The sequence below is a fragment of the Ambystoma mexicanum genome, chromosome 4q (assembly GCF_040938575.1).
Source record: "Ambystoma mexicanum isolate Mex_15411 chromosome 4q, UKY_AmexF1_1, whole genome shotgun sequence".
In the NCBI taxonomy this organism is placed as follows: Eukaryota; Metazoa; Chordata; class Amphibia; order Caudata; family Ambystomatidae; genus Ambystoma; species Ambystoma mexicanum.
Window position 1 is genome coordinate 461,855,541 of NC_090928.1, and position 21,775 is coordinate 461,877,315.

Sequence of the window (21,775 nt, forward strand, 5' to 3'; positions counted from 1 at the left end):
AGTTATTTGGGTGCAGTCGTGGGCGTAATCTCCCTCTTCAATTACTTCTGCTAGGAACCTTGCAGGGTTAACCGTGCTACATCTAACAATTGCTAGTTCAGCTTTAGACAAAATGATCTCATAACCTGATGCCCTCTGTGTCGTTTGTGTGGACTTAGGTTTATTCAATATCGCAAATAGTGCATGTTCCACAAACAGTGTAGTTGGACACCCCATAGTTATTGCTGATGCTTTTTCTACTGCAAAAGCAGCTGCAGCAAGACCTTGTTCACAAGGGAAGTGGCCTAACATCACAGGGTCTAAGTGCCCGCTGTAAAATGCTACTGGTTTATAGCCCATGCTCGTTTTTTGTGCCAATACTGCTTTCATCACTGCTGAGTCGCAATGTGAAAATATAAAAAAGCGTCGCTCATAGTCTGGGGATGCCAGTACTGGAGCAGTTGATATTGCGTCTTTCAATTCGTCAAATGCCTCCCTCATTTCCATAGTCCATCCCAACTTTTTCTCCCCTTTATTTGCTTCCTTCAAACCCTCAAGCAGGGGTCCTATGTATGAGCTGTAATCAAATACCCATGCTCTACAGTAGTTGCACAGCCCCAGAAATTGCTGCAGTTCTCTCACAGTCTGTGGCACGGGAGTGCTTGAGATGGCCTGTGCTCTTTGTGGTGCAATACTTCTTCCATGTTGGGATATCAGTTGGCCAATGTAAAGTACCTGTTCCTGACAGTATTGTATCTTTTCCATGTCTACCTTGTACCCCTTTTCAGCCAATATTGTCAACATTTTTAAGGAGTCCTCTCTACATTTACTTTCGTTTGTACTGCAAATTATTATGTCATCCACATACTGTAACACTGTGCTTTCCACCTCAACGTTACCCAAATCCATCTGTATTACTCTATTGAAAATTGAGGGTGATTCACAATACCCCTGTGGTAATCTGGTATGTTTCCACTTTGTATTTCGGTAAGTGAAGCTTGTCAAATCTTGTGAGTCTGGGTGTAATGGTATTGAGAAAAAAGCATTTTTAAGGTCAATCACTGTAAATCGTGATGCTTCTGCTGGAATGCCACACAATATTGTGGCCGGGTTTGCTGTTACTGGATACTCTGCTTCTACTATGTTGTTCAAGGGTCTGAGGTCCTGTATGAAGCGCCAAGACCCCCCTTTAGCCTTGCGCACCGGGTACACAGCTGTGTTACATGGTGATTCTGAGGGGACCAATATGCCATTGTTTATAAGGGCCGTTATGGTTTCATATATGCCCTCATCTGCCTCTTTTGACAATGGGTACTGTTTCACTCTTGGTAGTATGGCACCTTTTTTCAATTTTATCCTTACACCCCCTATGCTTTTTATGCATCCCACGTCATAAGGGCTAATAGTCCATAAAGATTTGGGCACCTTTGACATATCCTCCTTAAAAAATGGGACTGGGGTGCCTGCGGGTGCCTCAAGTGCCATTGCAATTTTCTGTGCTACTTGTTTGTGAGCCACTCTTAGCCATATTTCTACACTCATCATGAACACCATTTCATCTTCCTCCTTTTCTTCTGAGAACAGCTCTTCATCTGACACCTGGGTCAGCCTACATCCTTCTGCTAGTGCTATCACCGCCCTCCATGCTCTCCCTTCTTTATCTTGGGCGTGCACAGCAACATAATCAGCTGTTGCAATAATGCTCTCAATGTCCATTACAAACACCTTCCCTTCCAGTTCATTAACTGGTGTTTCTGGTCGGAACAGATAGGCTGCTGGCCTCCTCCATATTTTCCCTTCTATCCCTGGCATCCATGCAAATGCCATGTCTGTGCCATACTGGAATAGCTCGCCATCTACTGGCTCCGCCCTAATCGCTGTCTGTCCACAGTATGCTTGCAAAATCTGTCGTGCTGCGAGCATGTTAATCCCTGGAGTAGAGCAAATTATGCCATCCTCTGTAAAGGAGATCGTCATATTCAACCTGTTCATTATGTCTCTCCCCAGTATATTTACTGGTGAGGCACTATTATACAAAAGTGGGACTGACAGATCATAATCTCCAATAGATAAGGGAACGTTATCAGTAAATGGAACCAACCCTTTAGCCCCAGAAAATCCTTGGGTGTTCATGGCTTCGCCTGACATCTTAAATTTACCTTCCCTTATGCAAGACCGGGTTGCCCCGGTGTCAACAAGGAATGATAATTTTTTGTCACCTATCGTTACCTCTATGCGTGGTTCCTCCGCACTATTAGGTGTTACTGACAGGATGGGACACACCAAGGCCGTCTGTGGGCTGACCTATTGGGGGTACAATGATTGGCCATTCCCTGTGTAAGGGTTGTGTCCCAACACCGTCACCCTACCCAATTGCGTTTGTTGAGTTTGGGGTGGTGGTTGTATTAACGCTACTTGTTGTTGTGGCGGTGGCAGTTGCTGTGTTATTTGCTGTTGTGGCAGTGAATAGGTTTGTGGCTGTTGTGTTGTTTGTTGTTGTGGGTCACTCCCTTGTTGTGACATCTGCTGTCGTTGTATGCCCTGCTGTTCTTGTGAGGTCCTAGGTTGTGCTTGTTCATTCCATGCTGGTGTTCCTGGCCTGACCCTACATGTACGTGACATGTGTCCTAATAGTCCGCAGCTCCAACACACGGGTGGTTCCCTGCTTTGCCATGGGAAGCTCCCTGTGTTGTCCTGGTATACGGGTTGCCCTGTGGGGTAGTAATTTCTAAGTCCCCCAGCCTGTTGTTGGGTATTATATCCGTATCCTCTCCCCCTCATAAACCCTCCTCTCCCTCTGTTATAACTATAATACCCAGTTCCTTGCATTGGGTACCCTCCTCCCATGTTTGGTGCGTGTAATTGCAGAGGCGGCACTTGCTGTATTACACCTTGTGGAGGCGCTTTTTGAGCGGGATCTTGTGCAGCCACTACTTGCGTTGGGCTTTGGGCCACTGGTGTGGGCGTAGTTATTAGTGCCCCTTCCATTGTGTATTTAGTAAGTTTTTTCTGTACTAGTTTTGCCTCTTCTGTTTTCCTGTCCTCTTCTTTTTGTTTCATTTTTCCTTGCCATGTCCTGCAGTGATGTACTATAGTCAGTTGTATTTCTGGCCATGGTTTTGCTTCCATCCCCACTACTTTCTTTAGTTGTTTCTGAACTCCTTCTGGGAGTCCTTGTACTAGTATATGATAAAATATGGCTGGTGTTTTGTCCCATTGTTCTCTAGTTTCCATGCGCCACTTCTCTTGAATATCCTGGATATAATCAACAGGATCCTCATTTTCACCCATCTTACGGGAAGTAATGGCTCCTATGTCTGATGTGTCTGGGTACTGCACTCTCAGTGCCTGCCATAGCGCATGTCTGCAGTTTGCAAATGGTGCCCCATCATGCGAGGTGTTCGTTATTGTTACCCCATGGAATCCCGCTCTTTTCCAAATGTCATCCGCTCTATCCCCTAATATTGATATTAACAAGCCCTTCACATCTCCTACTGCTAGTTTCTGTCCTGCGGTGTGTTTTTCCATTTCATATATCCACTTACCCGCACCTCCACTTAGTGATGGGAGCCTACATTTTATATTTTCTTTATCCGTATGTTTCCAAGGTACATACTGTGGTCTAACCCCTCCTCTCTCCAACAGTGGCATTAAATTCTGTCTTGTGTCACCCTTTACGCTCCATAATATTGAGTCTTCACACCCCTCCTCTTCCCCCGTTTCCTTTACTACTTCAAATTCTTCCTTACTACCTCTGCTCCTATCTCCCTCTTCTTCCTTTCCCCTTTTTTCGTCAATTCCTGTGTTCAATATGGGTATGTTTATTTGTCTGTCTTGCCTGCGACTAGGGAGGTCCCTAAGCCGACATGCATAAGGTGTAAGTTCGTTCATGAAGGGCGCGAGCTTTATTCTGTGCAGTGAGCGTGCGGTGGTTGAACATGTAGGGTGTGACGTGGGAGGGCGTGATGGGGATGTGGGTGGCGTGGTTTCATGGGTTTGTGTTTCCCCTATTCTTTTCACTCCCTCCTTACTTCTCTCCAGCTCCTCCCATCTTCTACTCATCCAGGGCGAATCTATGTTTGTTCTAGTGAGGTATAGCTTATCTAAGCTTTCCCTTTCACTCTTTCTTCCATCCTTCTCCACTCCTTCTTCCTCCTCACTGCAAAAGTCATTCATAAATGGCACCCCCCACTCTGCCTTTTTTCCTTTTATTGTTACTGTTTTTAAGTCTATTAGGTCTCTTTCTCCCCTTTCGTTGTTACCAACTGTTCCCCCTAGTGCTGATGTTGTTGCTACCTCTCTACTTTTATATACATCTCCCCATCTTTCACTCTCCCTACTCCTCCCTTCTCTTCCCCCTTCACTTCTCTCCTCCATTTCCCTACTATTTTCCTCCCTTTTCCTTTTCAATTCCTCCATTACTTCGTTGCTCATCTGTTCCAATATTCTTTCATCCTCTTTTTTCCTTTCCCATTTCACCCTTTCTCTTTCTACTATACTCTCTATTACCTTCCCCTCTTCATATTTTTTAGCTGTCTCTGATAGTACCCTCCTCCTCCATATTTCCATTTCCTTTTCCTTTTCTTCTTCTTCCTTCTTCTTCTCTCTCAGCACTACTCTTGATACCCTATCTGCTGCTGCTTTTACCCTTTCAGCTTCTCTCTTTTGCTCCTCATTTCGTTCCCTTAATTTTTCCAATTCGTTCTTACCTTCTTTCCTTTTCCTCACTCTCTCTCTTTCCTCCCTCTCAAGTTGTTTGATCAATTCATTCTGCTCATCCCTTAGTTTTGCTAATCTTTCTTCCAAAATCTCTTCCTTCTGCCGTAGTATCTCCTCTCCCCTCATTTCACTCTCTCTGGCACTATCCTCGTTTGTTCTCTTTACCGCCTCCCTTTCTTCTCCAGTTAGTGAGCCTCGTAATTTCAATAATATCTGTGCAGCTACCCACTCATTGTTTCCTATCTCTACAGTCTGCTCTTCTCCAATCCTCCCTTCCCCCATTGGTATCTTCCTATGAGCCATATATGGTGGAGGGCTGTATGCCGGGTTCGAGTATCCTTCAGCCGCCCTGAACTGTCCTTCTATTTCTCCTAATTCTCTTAAAGGGTACAACCCTCCTCCCTCTGTTTTCACTCCCGGTGTTATGGGTATCTCATTGTTCGGTTCCTTTTTTATGTCGTTTGGTTTATCAATCTTTTCTCCTCCCTGTCCTTCATTCCCCGTATTCTTTGTCCTTTCACACCCCTTTTCCCCATCCGTTCCTTCTTTCTTAATCTCCTTTTCTTCCGGTGTTTCCCCCATAGTGAACATTCCATTTGGTCCTGGTTGGGACCCCTGGAACATCCTCCATAAGTTAAACACTTCCACATGGTTTGCCAACTTCTTCCCCTTGTACGTATTGTGCAGATGGTTTAATAGTGAATGTTGGGCATATGGTTCGAAACTACCATTAGGCGGCCATGGTGTTAACATTTTGTTGTCCGTCCCCTGGGTCCACTCTATGCTGTACTTAATTAATTTCTCCCTATGTGGTGGCAGTGTGGTGCATATGTGTTGTAGTGGGGTAGTGAGGGTATTCCCCCACCCTCCCGACCCTCTCCCGTATGACATAATGGCACTCCCCTTGTTACCCTTCCCTTTACTAGCAGTTTACAATATACAACCTTATATTGCTTACCTTGCCCCGCAAGTGTGGGGACTTACGACAATCCTTTGACAAATTATGCAATACTAATAATAAAAAAAATAAAAATAAAAAATAAAAAATAATAATAATAAAACAAATATATATGTATATATGTATGATGTTACATTATATTCCTTCCCCTACGGCCCCCTGCGGCCGAAGCGCACGCAGCCCCCCGCGGCTGCGTACCCCTTACGACGATCTTATACAGTCGTCCTGTTTCTCCGTTCTCCTCCCCCTTTTACACTTGGAGTGGCCGGCGTTCTCCGTGCCTTCTCCGTGCGCAGCCACGCCCCTTCTCCTCTTTCGATCCACTCGTTTATCGTTTATCTCCGTATCCGCTCCTTTATCATGTTTCTCTTCCCCACCACTCTCAAACCCAAAGTTTCTTGTGTTCGCGATATCTTATTAAATCCCTACTGGTGACGTCACCGATTTCTTCGAGCTACTGGTACATTCTTGTTATGTTCTTTAAGTTCAAAATACACTTGCAATCTACCCCGCTAACCCTACAGCTGTCTTCCTGTCTCTCCTGGAACAAGGTAATCTCATCAATAATATAACCGGACTGCGCACGCTGCGTCGCCTCGCGTGTGATACGCCCCTCAACAGGAGGGCTTAACCAGCCAATTATCTTCCGTTTTGGGCAACTATGTAACTAGCTACCGTCCACAGGGAAACGTCATCTACCTATCGAGTTTCTTGCTCGAACAATAGGGAACCTCATCTACTCATTGATCAATAAATGTCAAATCGTAGGAAACCACACACACCCACCCTCACACGTAGTCGCAATCTAGGCCATCAGTGTCTTACGAGCGGCTGCACGTGATGTTTTCGTGCCCCGCCCCCCTCTTTCGTGTAACTTAGCCGACTGCTCTCGCACTCGTCCGCTACCATTCATTCCATTGGCAACCCTCAGTTAAACCTTCGCCGCACATCTGTACAATACCTCCCTCCTCCCTTATTCACTTCCTCCCCCTCCCTCACAATTTCGCATTGCTTGTTGTGCGTGTCATGCTCACCAAGTTCTCTCGATGCAGGGCCGCTCGACTGCGTGCACCCCTCCAAGCGGCTCGCCACCTCCCCTCGTCTGGACCACGTCTGGACACTCGCCGACCGCGGGCGGGATACTTCTCAACCGGCTCCCGAGGGCCAATATCCGGATTGCGCTGTCCGGTCTTCTCGCAGCTCCGCGATGGTCCTGTAGTCCTCAGAAGGGGGCAACGGCAGAGGGGGCCGCGCCGCCGGGCCTCCTCGCAACGGGAGTGCCTGGAAAAATTAAAAATAAAAGTCGATCTTAAACAGATCTCAGCAGTGCCTCCAACTTGTCGGGGGGAAATTCTGCCGGGGTCGGCCGGGCCGTCCGCAGACCTCCGGGCAGGGAGGCCCCAACTCCTCCCGTATATCCCAGATGAGATAGAGTATGAGACACACACAAGGAGCAAGGTGACTCTGCTGTTTATTTAGACAAAACGGCAGGGATGGGTCAAGGAGCGTACGCGTTGGTCCTGACACACACACAATCGTGGGGCTCGCAGGCCCTTTTTACTGCATTATGACGCGCTACTTGCGTCACTTCAGAAAGTTAACAAAAAACCTATCGCCACTCTTAATTGGTTGCTCGAGTGGTAGGGTTAGTATAGTACACATATAGAGAATGATATTAGTGGACAAGGTGTAGTCAGGTGGTATATCTGGGTTGTCCCTACAATTAGATACATAAGAATTGTTACATGAAGACTCCTGAGGATTGGCTAATATTACTGACGTCTGAGATAAGAGCCCCATGTTCTGATTGGTGCACTCGTGAGCTTCCCAGCCTGGGACCACCGTTGTTCCCAGCTCTCGGTGTACCTGTGTTTGCAACAATGTTTCAATATGGGTACGTGCAGACAATGTGAGGATTTATTCGTAGGTGGAAGGCTGACCGCTCCCACTGTAACAGATGTCCATTGATCCTTTCAAGTGTATCGGCCTGTGTCTCGTAGCGAGGGACCCAGACGCCTTTTCTCTCCTGGGTTTTGGCATCTCGTCAGGTTTGGCTTGGTCACGTGGGGAGGGACCGTGAAAGAGGCAGAATTCTGCACAATTAATATTGTTTTTTATACTGCGCGTCTGGTTTAATTTGCCGGCGTGACTTTATCGTTTGGGGCGCGGAGTGCGAGGTTGCAACATCGTGCCTTTGATGATTCGTTCTTGGAATGTGGGTTTGCAACATTGCGTCCTTGGCTGGTTGCTCCTCCGGGTTCCTTCTGCAGGATCAGCAACCTGACTCTTGCTCTGTTAATGTCCACGGGAGCTCTTGGTTGAGGCCTACTTGGGCCTGGTGCATAAGTAGTCCGTTTGGTGTATAGGTGTTTTTAGGTTATAATAGCATATATTTCCATGACCAGTATCGTGTTTCCATTATACCTCTCATGGTAGTAACGGGTTTCAAGAGAAGCGTGAGCAAGCGTTATAGATGAGTTCATGATGCGTCTTGCGTTTCTGCATTCTGAAAGCCTATGTAAAAATAATAAAGATGCACGTCCGTGAATATGCCTGTCGCCTACGTCAGAGCACTGAGTATGTTCTTCGTGTAGATTGGTGTGGAGATGTTCAGTGTGTATATTTGTACAGATGTGCTTCCCGTTGTCTAGGTCGTCATGGCATCTCTAACGACGTGTGGATTTTAGTCTAGCTGATCCGAGCCGCAGGTGTCGGCATGGCCAGTGCGGGCTGTTGGGCAGGCAGATGGACACATCCGTATGTTCCTGTACCAGGGTACCTGGTCGTCTGGTAAATGGACAAACTCTTCTCGCGGCGGGTGTCTGGGCCGTGACCCTCTAGGCCAAGCGCGAGAGGTGAAGGACGGGAGCCTGGTCTTCCATTCTCCCACTTCAATTTGGTCTTAAACATGATGTGGGTGACCGATAGGTTAACAATATCACGTGAGTGGTTGACATTTATGAAGTTCATGCATTCTTGGTGTCAAGCAATAGTAGAATATGGTGCAGACACTAATAAGGACATATGTATGTCATTACAGTTTGAAGCCATTGTAGACCCTTGGCCTGACTAAGTGTGACGACTTAGAGCACAAAACATGAGGAATAGTTGCGAGAGTAAGTGCTTTCCTACTTTCCTATTTGGTTAGACAATATAGCTACTTTTAAGATATGAACATGGTGTTTATAGTGTGCACAAATTATTAATTGTGACACTCCTTTTTATGTCCCTTTTATGTCTTATAGGTACACAAACAAGAAGAAATTACTTTCCTTTCTCTCTACCTCATTTGAATATTAATCAATTAAAGAAGTAAGAACTACGTTTAAACCTGTCAATAATTATAAATTGGTCGTATATGCTGCAAGATAGTATTCAACAACAATAAATAACAGCAGGTAATTGATGCTGTTTTTGTGCGTTCGCAATACAGGTAAAAATGTGATAATCAGAAACATGGAAAGATCTGTAACATAGACACAAGTTCTTAGATGAATGATTAAAAACACATAGACTGAACGTTCAATTTTTCTTCCAACTTGATGTGAGATAAGAAGATAACAGCGAAGATTAAAATCCCCTGAAGAAGTTCCTATCATTAGTAATAATTGTTGAAAAGGAATGACACATGTTGGGTTAAGATCTATGTCCTTAGCATACAGGATGTGTTACGCATTGCTACTCTAAGAGAGCGTTGTTGTCTGGAAAAGTGTTACTCGAGAAGACAATCACATTTGTGTTATTTTACTTCTTGTTGTTGATTTTGATGAATTTTAGTATATATAATTGAAATTTTGTTTTGTATAAACTCTTAACAAGCACTAGTCACTTTTGGGGTGCAGGTTGTTATTTGTGAAACACAAGGAATGTGTGTTTTTCTGATTGTGTCTGTGTTTTTTATAATAATAAATTTAATTCATGTTGTTGAATTTACAGAGTGAATGAATTGTACTGTGTCACCCACTCAAGTGTCGCTGTAATCTGTATTGTGAAGACGTCTATACACACGAATACACAAGGTTCTAGTATGTGTGTCGTGGGGGTGCCTTGCACATATGGTTGCATTTGCTGGTTGTTAGCAATTGCTTCACTGCTCGTGTACTCCTGTGAGAAATGATACATTCCCCCACATGTTCAACATTTCCCCGTGTTCACCACCTTCGGCCCAGTCCTCAGAAACCCCCCCTTCCTCGCTGAGGGCCTGCAGTATCCTCTTACCCCTTGGGATATTCTGCCAGGGGCCATCCCTGGTACACACTGTTCCAACCATTTCCAACTTCCCATGCAGGGCTGGCCGCATCCCTCACAAGATCACCCTCTCTTCTGTCTGTCCTTCCAGGTGCGCAGCTTCTACCACCCCCTCTACTGACAACTTTGACAATTTCTTTTGCACTAGACTCGCTTCCTCTGTTGTCTCCTTTTCCTTCTCTTTCAACTGCTGGCAATGGTGCACAATTATAAACCGGATCTCCGCCCGCCCCTTCATTTCAATCCCCACTATCTTATCAAGTGCCTTGTGCACCTCTTTGAGGAGCCCTTTCTTGACCACAAAGTAGAAAAATACAATTGACCTATCCCATGGTTCCTCCATTTCTGCCCTCCATATCTCTTGAGTTTGTAAATTGTACTGAGCTGGGTCCTCATCATCCCGCATTGTACATCGCATTATTGACTGGAAATCTGGTGTAGCGGGGTATACGTGCTAACACACTGCTCACGATCAAAAACTGTGGGAGGCGTGATGGAGGTTAACAAACCTGGCCAAGCAATACCGCAAAACAGGTTTCAAAACCTTTAAATAACAACAACAATGCTTGTGGGTAGAGTATTGTTTCAGGGTGGGTACCGGGCACTATTAAACGACTACAGCTCTTCTTTGGCGGTACACTGGCTCTGAGCTTTTCGACTCATAAGACAGTTGAATTTAATCACAAAAATATTAATTTTATTTAAATACATATGAATTAAACAATCTTAGTTTTTTGTGAAATACAGAACAGTACATGAAAAGACAGTTAAATACAACAATGGGTTGGATTTGGTAACTCGATTCTTATTAAAGTGTCACACCTGGACCCTGTCATAATTGAAATGGACACCGTCATGACTATCATGCACTAATCGCACTCCAGGATACTCTGATTTAGCCCAAATGTGTCTGCCTGATCTTCAAGCCACCCACACCCAGGGTAAAACCTGCTGTTTGTTTTTCAAATCCGTAAATCCACTTTCCTGCTCCAACCGTGAGAGACGGTAGTATTTTTATTAAATTATTCTGATCCAAATGTGGCCATGGTACATACTGTGCCCTCTGTGGTCCTTTGTGCAACAGCGGAAACTGTTCCCCCGCCACCTCGAATTATTATCACTATCGCTGTACTGTCAATTCTGAACAAAATGTCTCCCACTATCTACTCATCTGTCCCCATAGTTGCGTACTGCCCATTCCCTCTAGCCAATTTCAATCTAGTTCAATCTTTCCCTGCCATCCTTAACATTTCTTTTGACTCTTCTTTTCCTTCCAGTGGCTGCAGACACCATCACCATAGGGTTTGGCAGATTTTGGTACTGGGATGATAATGATGGAGGAGGAGCAGTGGTGGGTAGCGGGACTTAAATGGGATTTGTGTACCCTGATGCTGCACATGTAGGATAGCACCCTAGAGGGGTGAGGGGAAGGCTGTGCTGCTTGTGTTGCTACTAATGGTAGCCGGGGCTTCCTGAACCATCGGGACTATAGGTGCAGCTGGGGACAGAGCACACAACAGACACTGCCATTCTATTCTTTAATTTCTTGCCCTTGTATTTTACTGCTAAGAATGTGTATATATGTCCTAAGGCAGCTTTATTATTTGTTCTCTGTTCTGGCAATGGTTTAAACATGTTCCCAATGGGTTCGAGCACCCATTCCCTATGGTACTTCATAATCTTCCGCATATACAATGCGAGAGCTATACACATATACTCCAATCGGGTCAATGGCTCCATTTTAGCCAGACCTATTCAAACGTTATGCAATACCTGACTTTACTTCAGGCGCCGATCCATTGGTGACTTATCGTCCCGCTACCCCATTGTTTCCCGTTACCAATACCCTGCCCTTATCCTTCATCAAATTCCCTGCACACATGCATGCCTCACTCTCATATCATACCACTGTATCCCATATTCTCGCACACACATCATCCATAACCTTATTTCACTCCACTTCAAGATTTACACACAACAAAACCAGACCCCTCCTCGTCCACACCGCCACAATGAAAACACTGATAAAGAAAACACCAAAATACTTTTTTTTTTCTTTTCACGCCCCCTTTATACTGAGCGGAGAGATCCCATGCCCACACGTAGCCTCTATTCAGACTACCATTTCCTTCTCATGGCCCCTTTATATTGGGCAGAGAGACCCCAGGCTCACTCAATACACAGAGCCTCTACCTTCATTTCTCTTAAATAACACAGCACTGTCTTCTTGCCCCAATCAGGAAGGATCCTGTTCCTCTTTACTACATATAATAATTAAAAAAAAGAAAAGTCAATGAATAAAAGATGCCACATTGTCTTTCCAATCAACAATCACACCACTGTAACCACGCCAACACTCTACTAAACACTCTCCAACACTCACTCATCCCCTACCCGTGTTGTATTCTCCCACAAAGGTGTACTTACAAGTACGTGTTCTCCTGAGCTCCTCAGTCATGGGGTCCCATCAATGGCCTGCACAATCCAGAAGCAGCGCCCTGATCCAAAGAGCACAGAGGTATTCAGGCAACACGGCTCCTGCAAAACTCTCCAATGTGTGCACAGGGGACTGTTCACTGCAGGTGGGCACAGCCCCACTGGACGTGCAGCCAGGAACTCTCTGTCTCTGCAGAGAGGCTGGGATCACATGGGGATTACCCATTTGTAAGCCAAATGTCCAGACAACCAACCAAGAAAAAACAATCCTCTAAGGAAAAAAGCTTGGTGCACCTCTTTGCAGGGAAAACAAGATTTATTTTGTATACAAAAGGGAAAAAGAAAGGTGACAGGGGGTACCTTAGAACCCAACTGCCATGGCGTGAGTTAGTTCAACAAATGCAAATAGTTAAATACAAATCAAAGTCACTCATGACGCAAACAGTATACAATCTTATACCACCACTCTCATTGGCTACCACCTATATACATACTACCATTCTCATGTAGCCCCTTGACCGATTGGCCACATCTTCATCAACCGCTGTCCTCTAACACATGGTCTTCTACTCCGTCACTTTGGTTCCTCGCTACCTGATTGGCGGGTTATGTGATATGATACCCTCCACCTAGTCATATGGCGTGCACCGGTCATTAACATGAGCTCAGCTGATAATTTTGAGGTCAAATTGGCCCTTCAAACTAATTAAGATCTTCTCTTGATCGCAGACACACAAGCACTCCCAGTCGCAGAGCTAGATTTGTTGGCCTCACCTCTTGTTTTTCGTAAAACAAATCACGGGATGTTGCATTCCTTGCTCCACCCTGTTAGGAAAGATTCTCTTTATTGTACCTTTCGTACCATCTTTATGCAACCCCCAAACCTGTTGCTTTTATTTTTTAATCTGACCTGTACTTTTTGCAGTACAGTGAAGCCTTAAGCTTCACTGCACTGGCCTTTGCTCATATGTTATGGGGAAACTGATATGTCCTTCAGGCTATCAGTACTGGGAAAAAGTGTCTCCCTTAGTTGTGTTACTGGTTACTTTTGTATCACTTGTGGTAACTTTTTATCATTGCACAAAGCAACTTACACTGTAGTGCAATGGGGTGCATTTTCGTTTTGCCCTAGACTAACACTCAGAGGATTTTTTTGGTTACTCTAGATGTGTTTACAAGATGGGCTGGTGGCAGCAGTGATCTTTCACCACTTTTTGGGGAATTTCGTTTTTAGCTTTACGGCGTTTACCGCATTTGGCTACTAACTGTGGCGACTGGTCAAACATGGCCCTTCCATAAGGTTTTTCACCTATTCTTTTTCCATCTTATGGTTTAGCCTTCTTCCTGGCCTCAGAGGCCAGGCAGATCCTCATAAAGACTTCCAGTTCCCGGGAAAGCAGCAGCTTTTGGCGAACTACTGGAGGACTTTAAGTGTTCGCAGGCAGGATGTAGGCTGGGTCAGTCTGACTCTAATCCACATTCTGGTTTCTGTGTGTCTGAGTGTTATGCATGAATGTTCCTGCCAATGTTCCTGATTGAACCAGTGCCGGGGTGTGTGTGTGGGCTAGTACTTCTATTGGCTAGTGGGTGTTTCAGCTCCTACCAGGCTTTTAGGATAAGAGGAGGACCCCTACACTCATTCCTCAGAGATCCTGGAGAAAACTGAAGGAGCCAAGTATCCTGTCCAACTGTGAGACCCCCAAAGAAACCTCAAACCTGACTGAATGAGGCCCGGCAACTAACTTCTGCTGCAGCCCTGGTGTAGCCCTGTCTTGCTTGTGATCTTTAGTAGTTCTGTTAAGGTACTACGACCCTTGGAGTGGAGGAACCATCCATTCCCGATGTCTGCTCAGTGCCCTGCCAAAGACAGCCTTCAGAAGTGCCTGGGAACTGTCCTGTGGCCGACCTGCTTCATTTTGGGCTACCGCGCTAGCGATGTCAGCGCACAAGGTTTTGGCCTGCAACTTGGTAAACACTCAGCTCCCACTGCCATGGCTACTGAGTCCTGTTGAATCACTGTGCGCGGTGTGCACTGTCCGGAAACTGCTTACCTGACCCGAGTCCAGTCCTGAGAGGGGTGCTGCATTGGGTGTTTTTGCATTATTCGACCGAGAGTCCTTGCACTAGCAAAAAGACACCAACCGGATTGACACTAGAACCTGCAACCCTTGGAAATTGAGGACCACGGATTTCAGCAGGAAAAGCAATATAGGACACCCATCCTTTGTTCTACCAAGTCTAGGTAAGATTTGGTATAAGGGAGTAAGTTACAGAGCATTTAACCTATCACTATACTCCCATTATAAGTCAATAGTCTTATAATAATCCAATTTCTTACACTATTGGCTTTGCCAATGCTTGCCTATGCAAGCCTTCTGACTGTTGAGGATACGTTTGGGCATTAGTCTACATTGAACCCTAACTCTCAGAGCCCTTCACTGAACCCCAGAGACCCTACCTTCCCTTTTCCTGCATTTTTCCCTGCATTCCGTGGAACTGTATGCTGAACAATATTGCACAAGGCCCCAGGCAACTTGGGGCTGGACAATTTTAGCTAGGGATCATCTCTGTGGACCTTTTTATGTATAATATTTGTCTACTCATTCCTATGCAGGAGTACATGATTTGTATTGGGCATTTGAACCAAGTGAATGTATATATGTATTTAGTTTAATAGTGTTGTCTGATAAGTCTACCTGCTAGTAGTAATTTTTCTATAGTGTGTTTTGGCCATAGGGTGTCTTGTTTGTGGTCATCTGGCACTTCAAAGGGGACAGTCATTATTCTGGGTGATGATAGTGCCCTAAATCTAGATCAGGCCTGTGGCGGCTTGAAACCTCTGCTCCGGCTGCCATGGGTTTGTCCACCAGGATTTGCGTAGCCCTACCCGTGCTTGTCCATTTACATTCCTTTCTAGTTTCGCAGGCCTGTAACATGAGATAATCTTATTTGTATCTATCAGGCTTGAATGCCTCTACCTTCTGTTTCCCTACTGGGGATTGGGTTGGGGAAGTGATTGAAACCTATTACCATGCTATGCGGCTACTTTCATCTTGGCCCATGGCAGAAAAGGCCTCACTTTAAATATGGCAGGGCTTCAGTATGTCTCACGGCGGGGAGCAGGGATATGTTTACATTGTTATACACTATATTTCACCTATTATGCTTTAATATCACACATGCCCTACACTGGGGCCTACATCAATTTTCATGACTATTGGAAAACATATATATTTTCCTCAATCTAAATCGTTTGGGAGGACATGGGACCTCAATGTGCATCCCAACATTTATGGTACTCATTACTCTGCTATCTCTGACTCTCTTACTGAACCTATGTGCTAGTGCATGAACACATTAAGCATTTTCCTTCAGACAATGACCCTGTCCTACCTTCACCACATTTGCACAGAACCAACAGCCTCAGCTTTCTAGGCAAGTGTTGTTAAAGATAAAGATCCTCAAACAAGGTGATCTACAATGCAATGTCAGCTGCCCATGGAATGCCCTTAGCTGCCATAATACTGCTCCCCTAAAGTGAGTTGTCTTGGTTTGTTTGTCAATAAAGATTTTTAATTGTATTCCTTGGCCACATCCTGCTTTTGCCAGAAGAACATGTGCACCATTTGAGGGTCCTGTCTTCAAAACAGAGCTCTCTGGGCCTACAGCTCCCAGGACTCTGCCTGTAAATGAGAAGCCATCTGGAACACTGTGACTGTCCCCCACTGGTACATGTGGCACACTGAGTTCCTAATTCAGGCTCCATGGGGCATCCAGCTTGGGTGTTCTCAGCCATGGGAAAAAGCAGCAAAGGGCAGCTAACCTTTTGGCCCTGTTGGGGACAGGAAGGGCCTAGGTCCAGAAACCCATCTTAAGCCAGGACTTTACTAAGCTCACCCTTTACCTGGCTGTTGCTTTCACGCATAGGGATCGTTCCACCCATTGACTTTATATTCATCGCAGTGCCTCCGTTACCACACATGAAGAAGGAACATTGCAGTTTTGGGCCTGTCAACTGTCATTTGGTTACCTGTAGCCCCATTCTAGCCCAACAATGAACTCACACCTGCTTCTTCTCAGCCAGCCATTCATCCCTTCCCTTTCGACTCAGTGACCTGCCCTCTGACACTCTCAGACTGCATCCTTTCTTTTTTGTCTTCATTTGACTATTTCTTCTACTTGCCATCATGCATCTTGATTTCGCTCCTTCTACTCACTGTTTTCCTTCCATTCTCTCATAGCCTTCAGCCTCAACTTAGTCTAACTTCTGCATCAGTCTTTGGCCTCCCCATTTTCCTCATTCCCCCCTGCACCCTTAAAATAAGATCCTCTCGTGCTTCCAGAATTTCCAACCTCATCTATCCCCCTCAACTAGCGCACAGCACCTGCTCCTCATCACTGACAATTTCCACTCTTGTCACCCTCAACCTTTGCTTCTTGCTATCACAGTAACCTGGATATCCCCTCATGACTCTGCTAAACTAGCAGATCTCCACACTGACTCTTCTACTTTCTCCAAATCTCAAGACCTGTTGGGAAGGAAAGTGGCGTGGGGTTACTTATTTATCAACAAGGCCCTCAACACTCCCCCTTACCTCACATCAAAACTTCCCCTTTTGAATATGCACTATTCAACTCTTCCCTTCTTTTCCTCTCACTGTTATTGCTCTCTATCGACCCCTGGGTCCCCTCAACTCCTTCTTCTGTGATTCTTGAGTCACTTCCTACCGCCATCCCCATTCTCCTTTTGGGGAACTTTAACCTTCCCAAGCCCTCTACATCCACATGCCTTGAACTTAAATTCCTCCTATCTGACCACTCCCTCTACTCCCTCCATGACCAGCCTATCCACACTGACAGGAACTCTCTTGACCTTGTCATTCTCTCCAATTCACTCTCCTCTTCAGATGTCTCCATTGACCCCTCTCCATCTGATCACTCCATTGTTAACTTTAACATTTCAGTCCCTCCACATTAATCTCCATATCTCCCCCTTCAATGACTCATAGCAAATTCAGGCAGGACTCTCTTGCCCCTTACCTTGATAATGTGAGGAACTCTATCCTGCCTCTTTCCACTATTGCCTGTGCCTCTTCCAATGAATGTAATGTCTCTGACTTTCATGATGCACTTATGAGCCCACTTGGCCTGCACTATTCTGCTTGCACATTCACACCTCCCTGTCCCCGTCCTCATCCTGAGTCACCCGTGGAATTAAAATCCTAAAAACAAACATGAACTGTGATATTCTAAGCTAGTGCCAATTATGGACACCTTCCCTACTCCTAGCCAACAAAAATTCCCTTGATGCCCTAACCGCTCCACTGGACTCTGCCAAATCCTGCTATTTCACAAATCTAATCTCATCCCTTCACAATGAACCCCACAAGCTTTGATCTGCCCTAAACTCTTTGCTCACACCTCCAAGGGCAACTTCTATTACCGCCTCCATTTCTGCAAATGACTTTGCTTACTACTTTTCCACTAAAATCTCTCAAATGTGTGTCACTCTCACAGCACACCTCTCTATCACTCCTGTACCCTCGTCTGTCCTCCACCTCTCCCCCTACCTCTTTTGCTCTTGACTACTTCTCCCCTACCTCTCCGATTGAATTAGCACACATCTTTTACAGTGCCAACCTATCTTCTGCTCCTATCACCCATTTTGCTTCCCAAATGATCAAAGACTTAGTCTCAATCACTTGCATTTATCTCTGAACTCTTTACTCTCTCTTTCTCCCTGCTGAACTCTTTCCTGCCTCGTTCAAATCTGCAACTATCTAACCTCAATTGAAGATACCTTCTGCTGACTGAAATGTTCCAGAAAAGTGTCACCCAGTTTCTCTCCTTCCCCATTATTCAAAAGTCATTGAATGGGTGTACCTTTTGACCGGATCGCTAAGTACTTTAAGGGTAATCGTTTTGGAGATCCAATTCAATCTGGCTTCTTAGTAAACACTGCATCGAGGCTGCAACCATGCATGTCTGCAGCTTTCTCTCTAATTCTCACCACTACAAACTCTCTTCTATACTCATCTTTTTGGATATTTCTTCCACTATTGGCATTGTTGACCACTCCTCTCTCCTCCTTACTCTCCATGACCTTGGGTTTTGCATATATGCTCTTGTCTAGATTGCCTTGTATGTTAGGCCCAAAAGGTGATTGGAAAAAACAATCAAAAGAATCAATAATAGTGTGCATGTTTTGTAAGAAAAAAAAATCTATTACATCCAAGCATGGTAGCGCAGGTCAGTTAGCTCCTGTAAGGAAGGAAGGGGCCGGTTGAGCCCTCCCATACATTGTACGCGAAAGGGACAACTTGCTCTTGTACTAGTACGGGACGCCTCCATCGCCCTTCTGTAGCCATGGGGAGTAGGGCACTGGCAGAAGCAGAGGTGGGGCTATTGCAAGACACACTTGGACTCCATTTTGTGTGCCCTTGATTCCATCTTTGGACTAGGCCGCATTCTGGCATTGCGAAGACTCCTCTTCCCTCAGCGACGACGCGCACAGCGAACACCAACAGACCCCACCTTTTTCCTCCTTTGACTTTGCCTCCCAAGTCCCTTTCTCGTGGATGCTCTGAGGCAAACTGTTACAATTAAACAATGTATTCTTCTAATTCTTCCTCTGGGATCACTGTCCTGTGTGTGACCGGGCAGAACCATGACTTGTAATTCATCCATCTCAACAAACCTGTTCTTGCACCCCTCACCACCGTTGATGGAAAATGACTGCCTGGTCAACCCCATGCCCCTCCAAAGCTATCCTTTTGATGTACCAGAAGTATGACCCGTCCTGAGTGACCACCTTAGAGTGCCCTCAATAAAACCCTACTCCTGTCACAGTATATTCTGTCCTAAACTAACATGTGCCATGCTAACCCCCTTCCCGCTCTAATGTGCCAGACCAGACAGCTATCAATCCCAGACCCCAGGTTACCGCATGGGGCAGAGCCCTTGCACCCTTCACCTTACAAATGCCTCAAAGTGGGACAATGTAAACACACTTGTACAATATATAGGCTCCTAAGATTTACTCAAAGGTATATTGATGCTTATTGTTTATTATATGTCTAGAATAAGGGTGTATATTAGCCTAGTAAGGACCAGCCACCTCTCCGACCTGACCTAACCTTCTCCTCATACGGACCAGCCCAGCTGAACCATGTGATGTCCAACCTCCCGCCAAGTCATCAGCCAATCCCTTGGAGCCGGCCCTACAGAAATATATGTGCACCTCCTTTGTAACCAATGAAACTGTAACTTGTAGCCTGAATAGAAATCATCCATGATGACACTGTAACCCTTTAAAACATATTGTATTTGTATTGTTTGCCAGAGTGCTCTCGAGGCAGCAGAGTTCTCTGGATGCTGAATCTTATATAAACATTTTGACAACTCGCAACCCAACCTCTTGGTCTCATTCCCTACTGGGATGTCTCCTTTATTCTTAGTTCTTCTTGGTGAAGTGGGGAGTGAGCACCTTCACTTGGTGACCCCCAGGACGTGATTAGAGGGTGCACTGAGAGACATCGCTGTGTTGTGTGGCGAGATCAGGGACGCCCCCCAGAAAACCATAGCCTCCTGCGGCTGACTAGTGCACTCAAAAAGAGAGGTTCCAAGGGTCCCGGCCATTGCAAATATCCGACTCTTCATCAGGGCAGATCACGGCTTGGTTGGGATGCTGCCCTGATTTTGAATAGACTGTGAACGGAGGCTCTCGGGTCATTCAAGACGCGTAAGTATTGGTTTGCGAGAATCTCAAAGAAGGGGAATTAAAAAAGGTAATGGGTGTAAGGATAGCACTGATAAACTAGTGGGGAATCAGATTCAGGGCTTAGGGTTTGTGTGAGTGTAAGTGGTAGGCTTTTTCTTCTCTTTTCTTTATATGGCAATTCGGTTGTGAATACAAAAATAATAGAATACGGGAAGAATACAGGAACCTAGTTCCGAAAGGGAGTGGAAAGCGGCGCCGCATAGCATTATCTCAACCAGTACAGGAAATAAGTGAAGATAAAATAGAAAAACAGTAGGAGTCTTGTGTAGTGAATAGACTCGGGAGACATTAGCAAATTCTTTTTCTTCTGAGCATAACACTTTTAGAGGTTAGCCCGAAGGGGCTCAGAGAGGTGGGGCAGGGAGAGTGAGTGGGAGAAGAATATGATAGCGTGAACTAGGATAGGGTGGGAGTATAGCTAAGAAATAAAGCAATTATATGTTTTATGTTAATTGGCGTTAAAGTCAATTGTGTTGGTATGTTCAAAAAGGTGTATGTGTAATTGCCATATGTTAAATTACTGTAAAGTTTGTTTTTCTTAATGTGGGGTTCAGAGGGTGTAAGTATAAAGGTTTTTGTTTTAAAACTATAGTATTGCACAGTATTTGTTGAAGTATTAGAAGATAACTAGAAGTGTTTCTCAATTAGAGTTCTTGATGCACTACACCTATCCGAGTGAACACAAAATTGAAGAGGGGAACCATGGGAGGAGGAACACAACTAGCCCATATTTTTCAGCATTTCCCCCTGTACAGTGAGAGCATGCAAAAATATCATGATCAATGGCTCACTGAAATAAAAGGAGAGGGATCATCCCAAGTATGGCCGGAAGGAGAGTCATTTGATAAACGAATATTAGACCTGGTGACGATCCACTTGTTAGTAAAATACCGGGGGAAGCAACTCCAGAATAGACGTGAAGTATTAGATCTCTTGAGGATGTTTGAAGACAAATCCTCAGCTAACAGCACTGATAAGGAAATGTTGGCTGAGACGGCACAAGCCACAGCGGGGGAGGGGGAAAAGACAGAAGAAGGGAAAATGGTGAAAACAGGGAACGCGGAGCTCACTGGGCTTTACCCACTATTAACTAGGCCCGCTGCGGGATACAGTGACCCCTTTTATCTGCCTGCACCAAGCGCACCTTCCACTCCCGCAGCAACAGCCCCACCTCCCTACGACCCAAGGGGGTTGTACGATCCCACGAGCGCCCCTCCAGTATATTGTTGAGAGTGTGTTCAGCCTGAACAGCTGTTGCGAGCTACCTTGATGCTGTTTTGTGAGAGGTCACTGCACTGATATTGTGCTATTTGTTTGTGCATGTGGAGCTTGGGACATTGCGGCTGCCCAATGTCATGAATGAATTCCTTGGAAAAATACCAGACTTCCCCTTTTGCGCTCCAAATATAAATTTTATTTGATTGACTACACAGTTGATTCAATACATTGTTTCTCAGTTGTGAGGGTTATAAGGTTCACCCTCAGTTGATTCAATACATTGTTTCTCAGTTGTGAGGGTTATAAGGTTCACCCTCTTGTTCAGTGCTGAAGAAAGTTCTTGTGTAAGTTCTATGTCTGAGAGATTGAGGACTAAAATATTTTCTGATTTGAGTTTTTTGATCTTGTCCACATTCCTCTTCAGTTGTCTCTTGTTG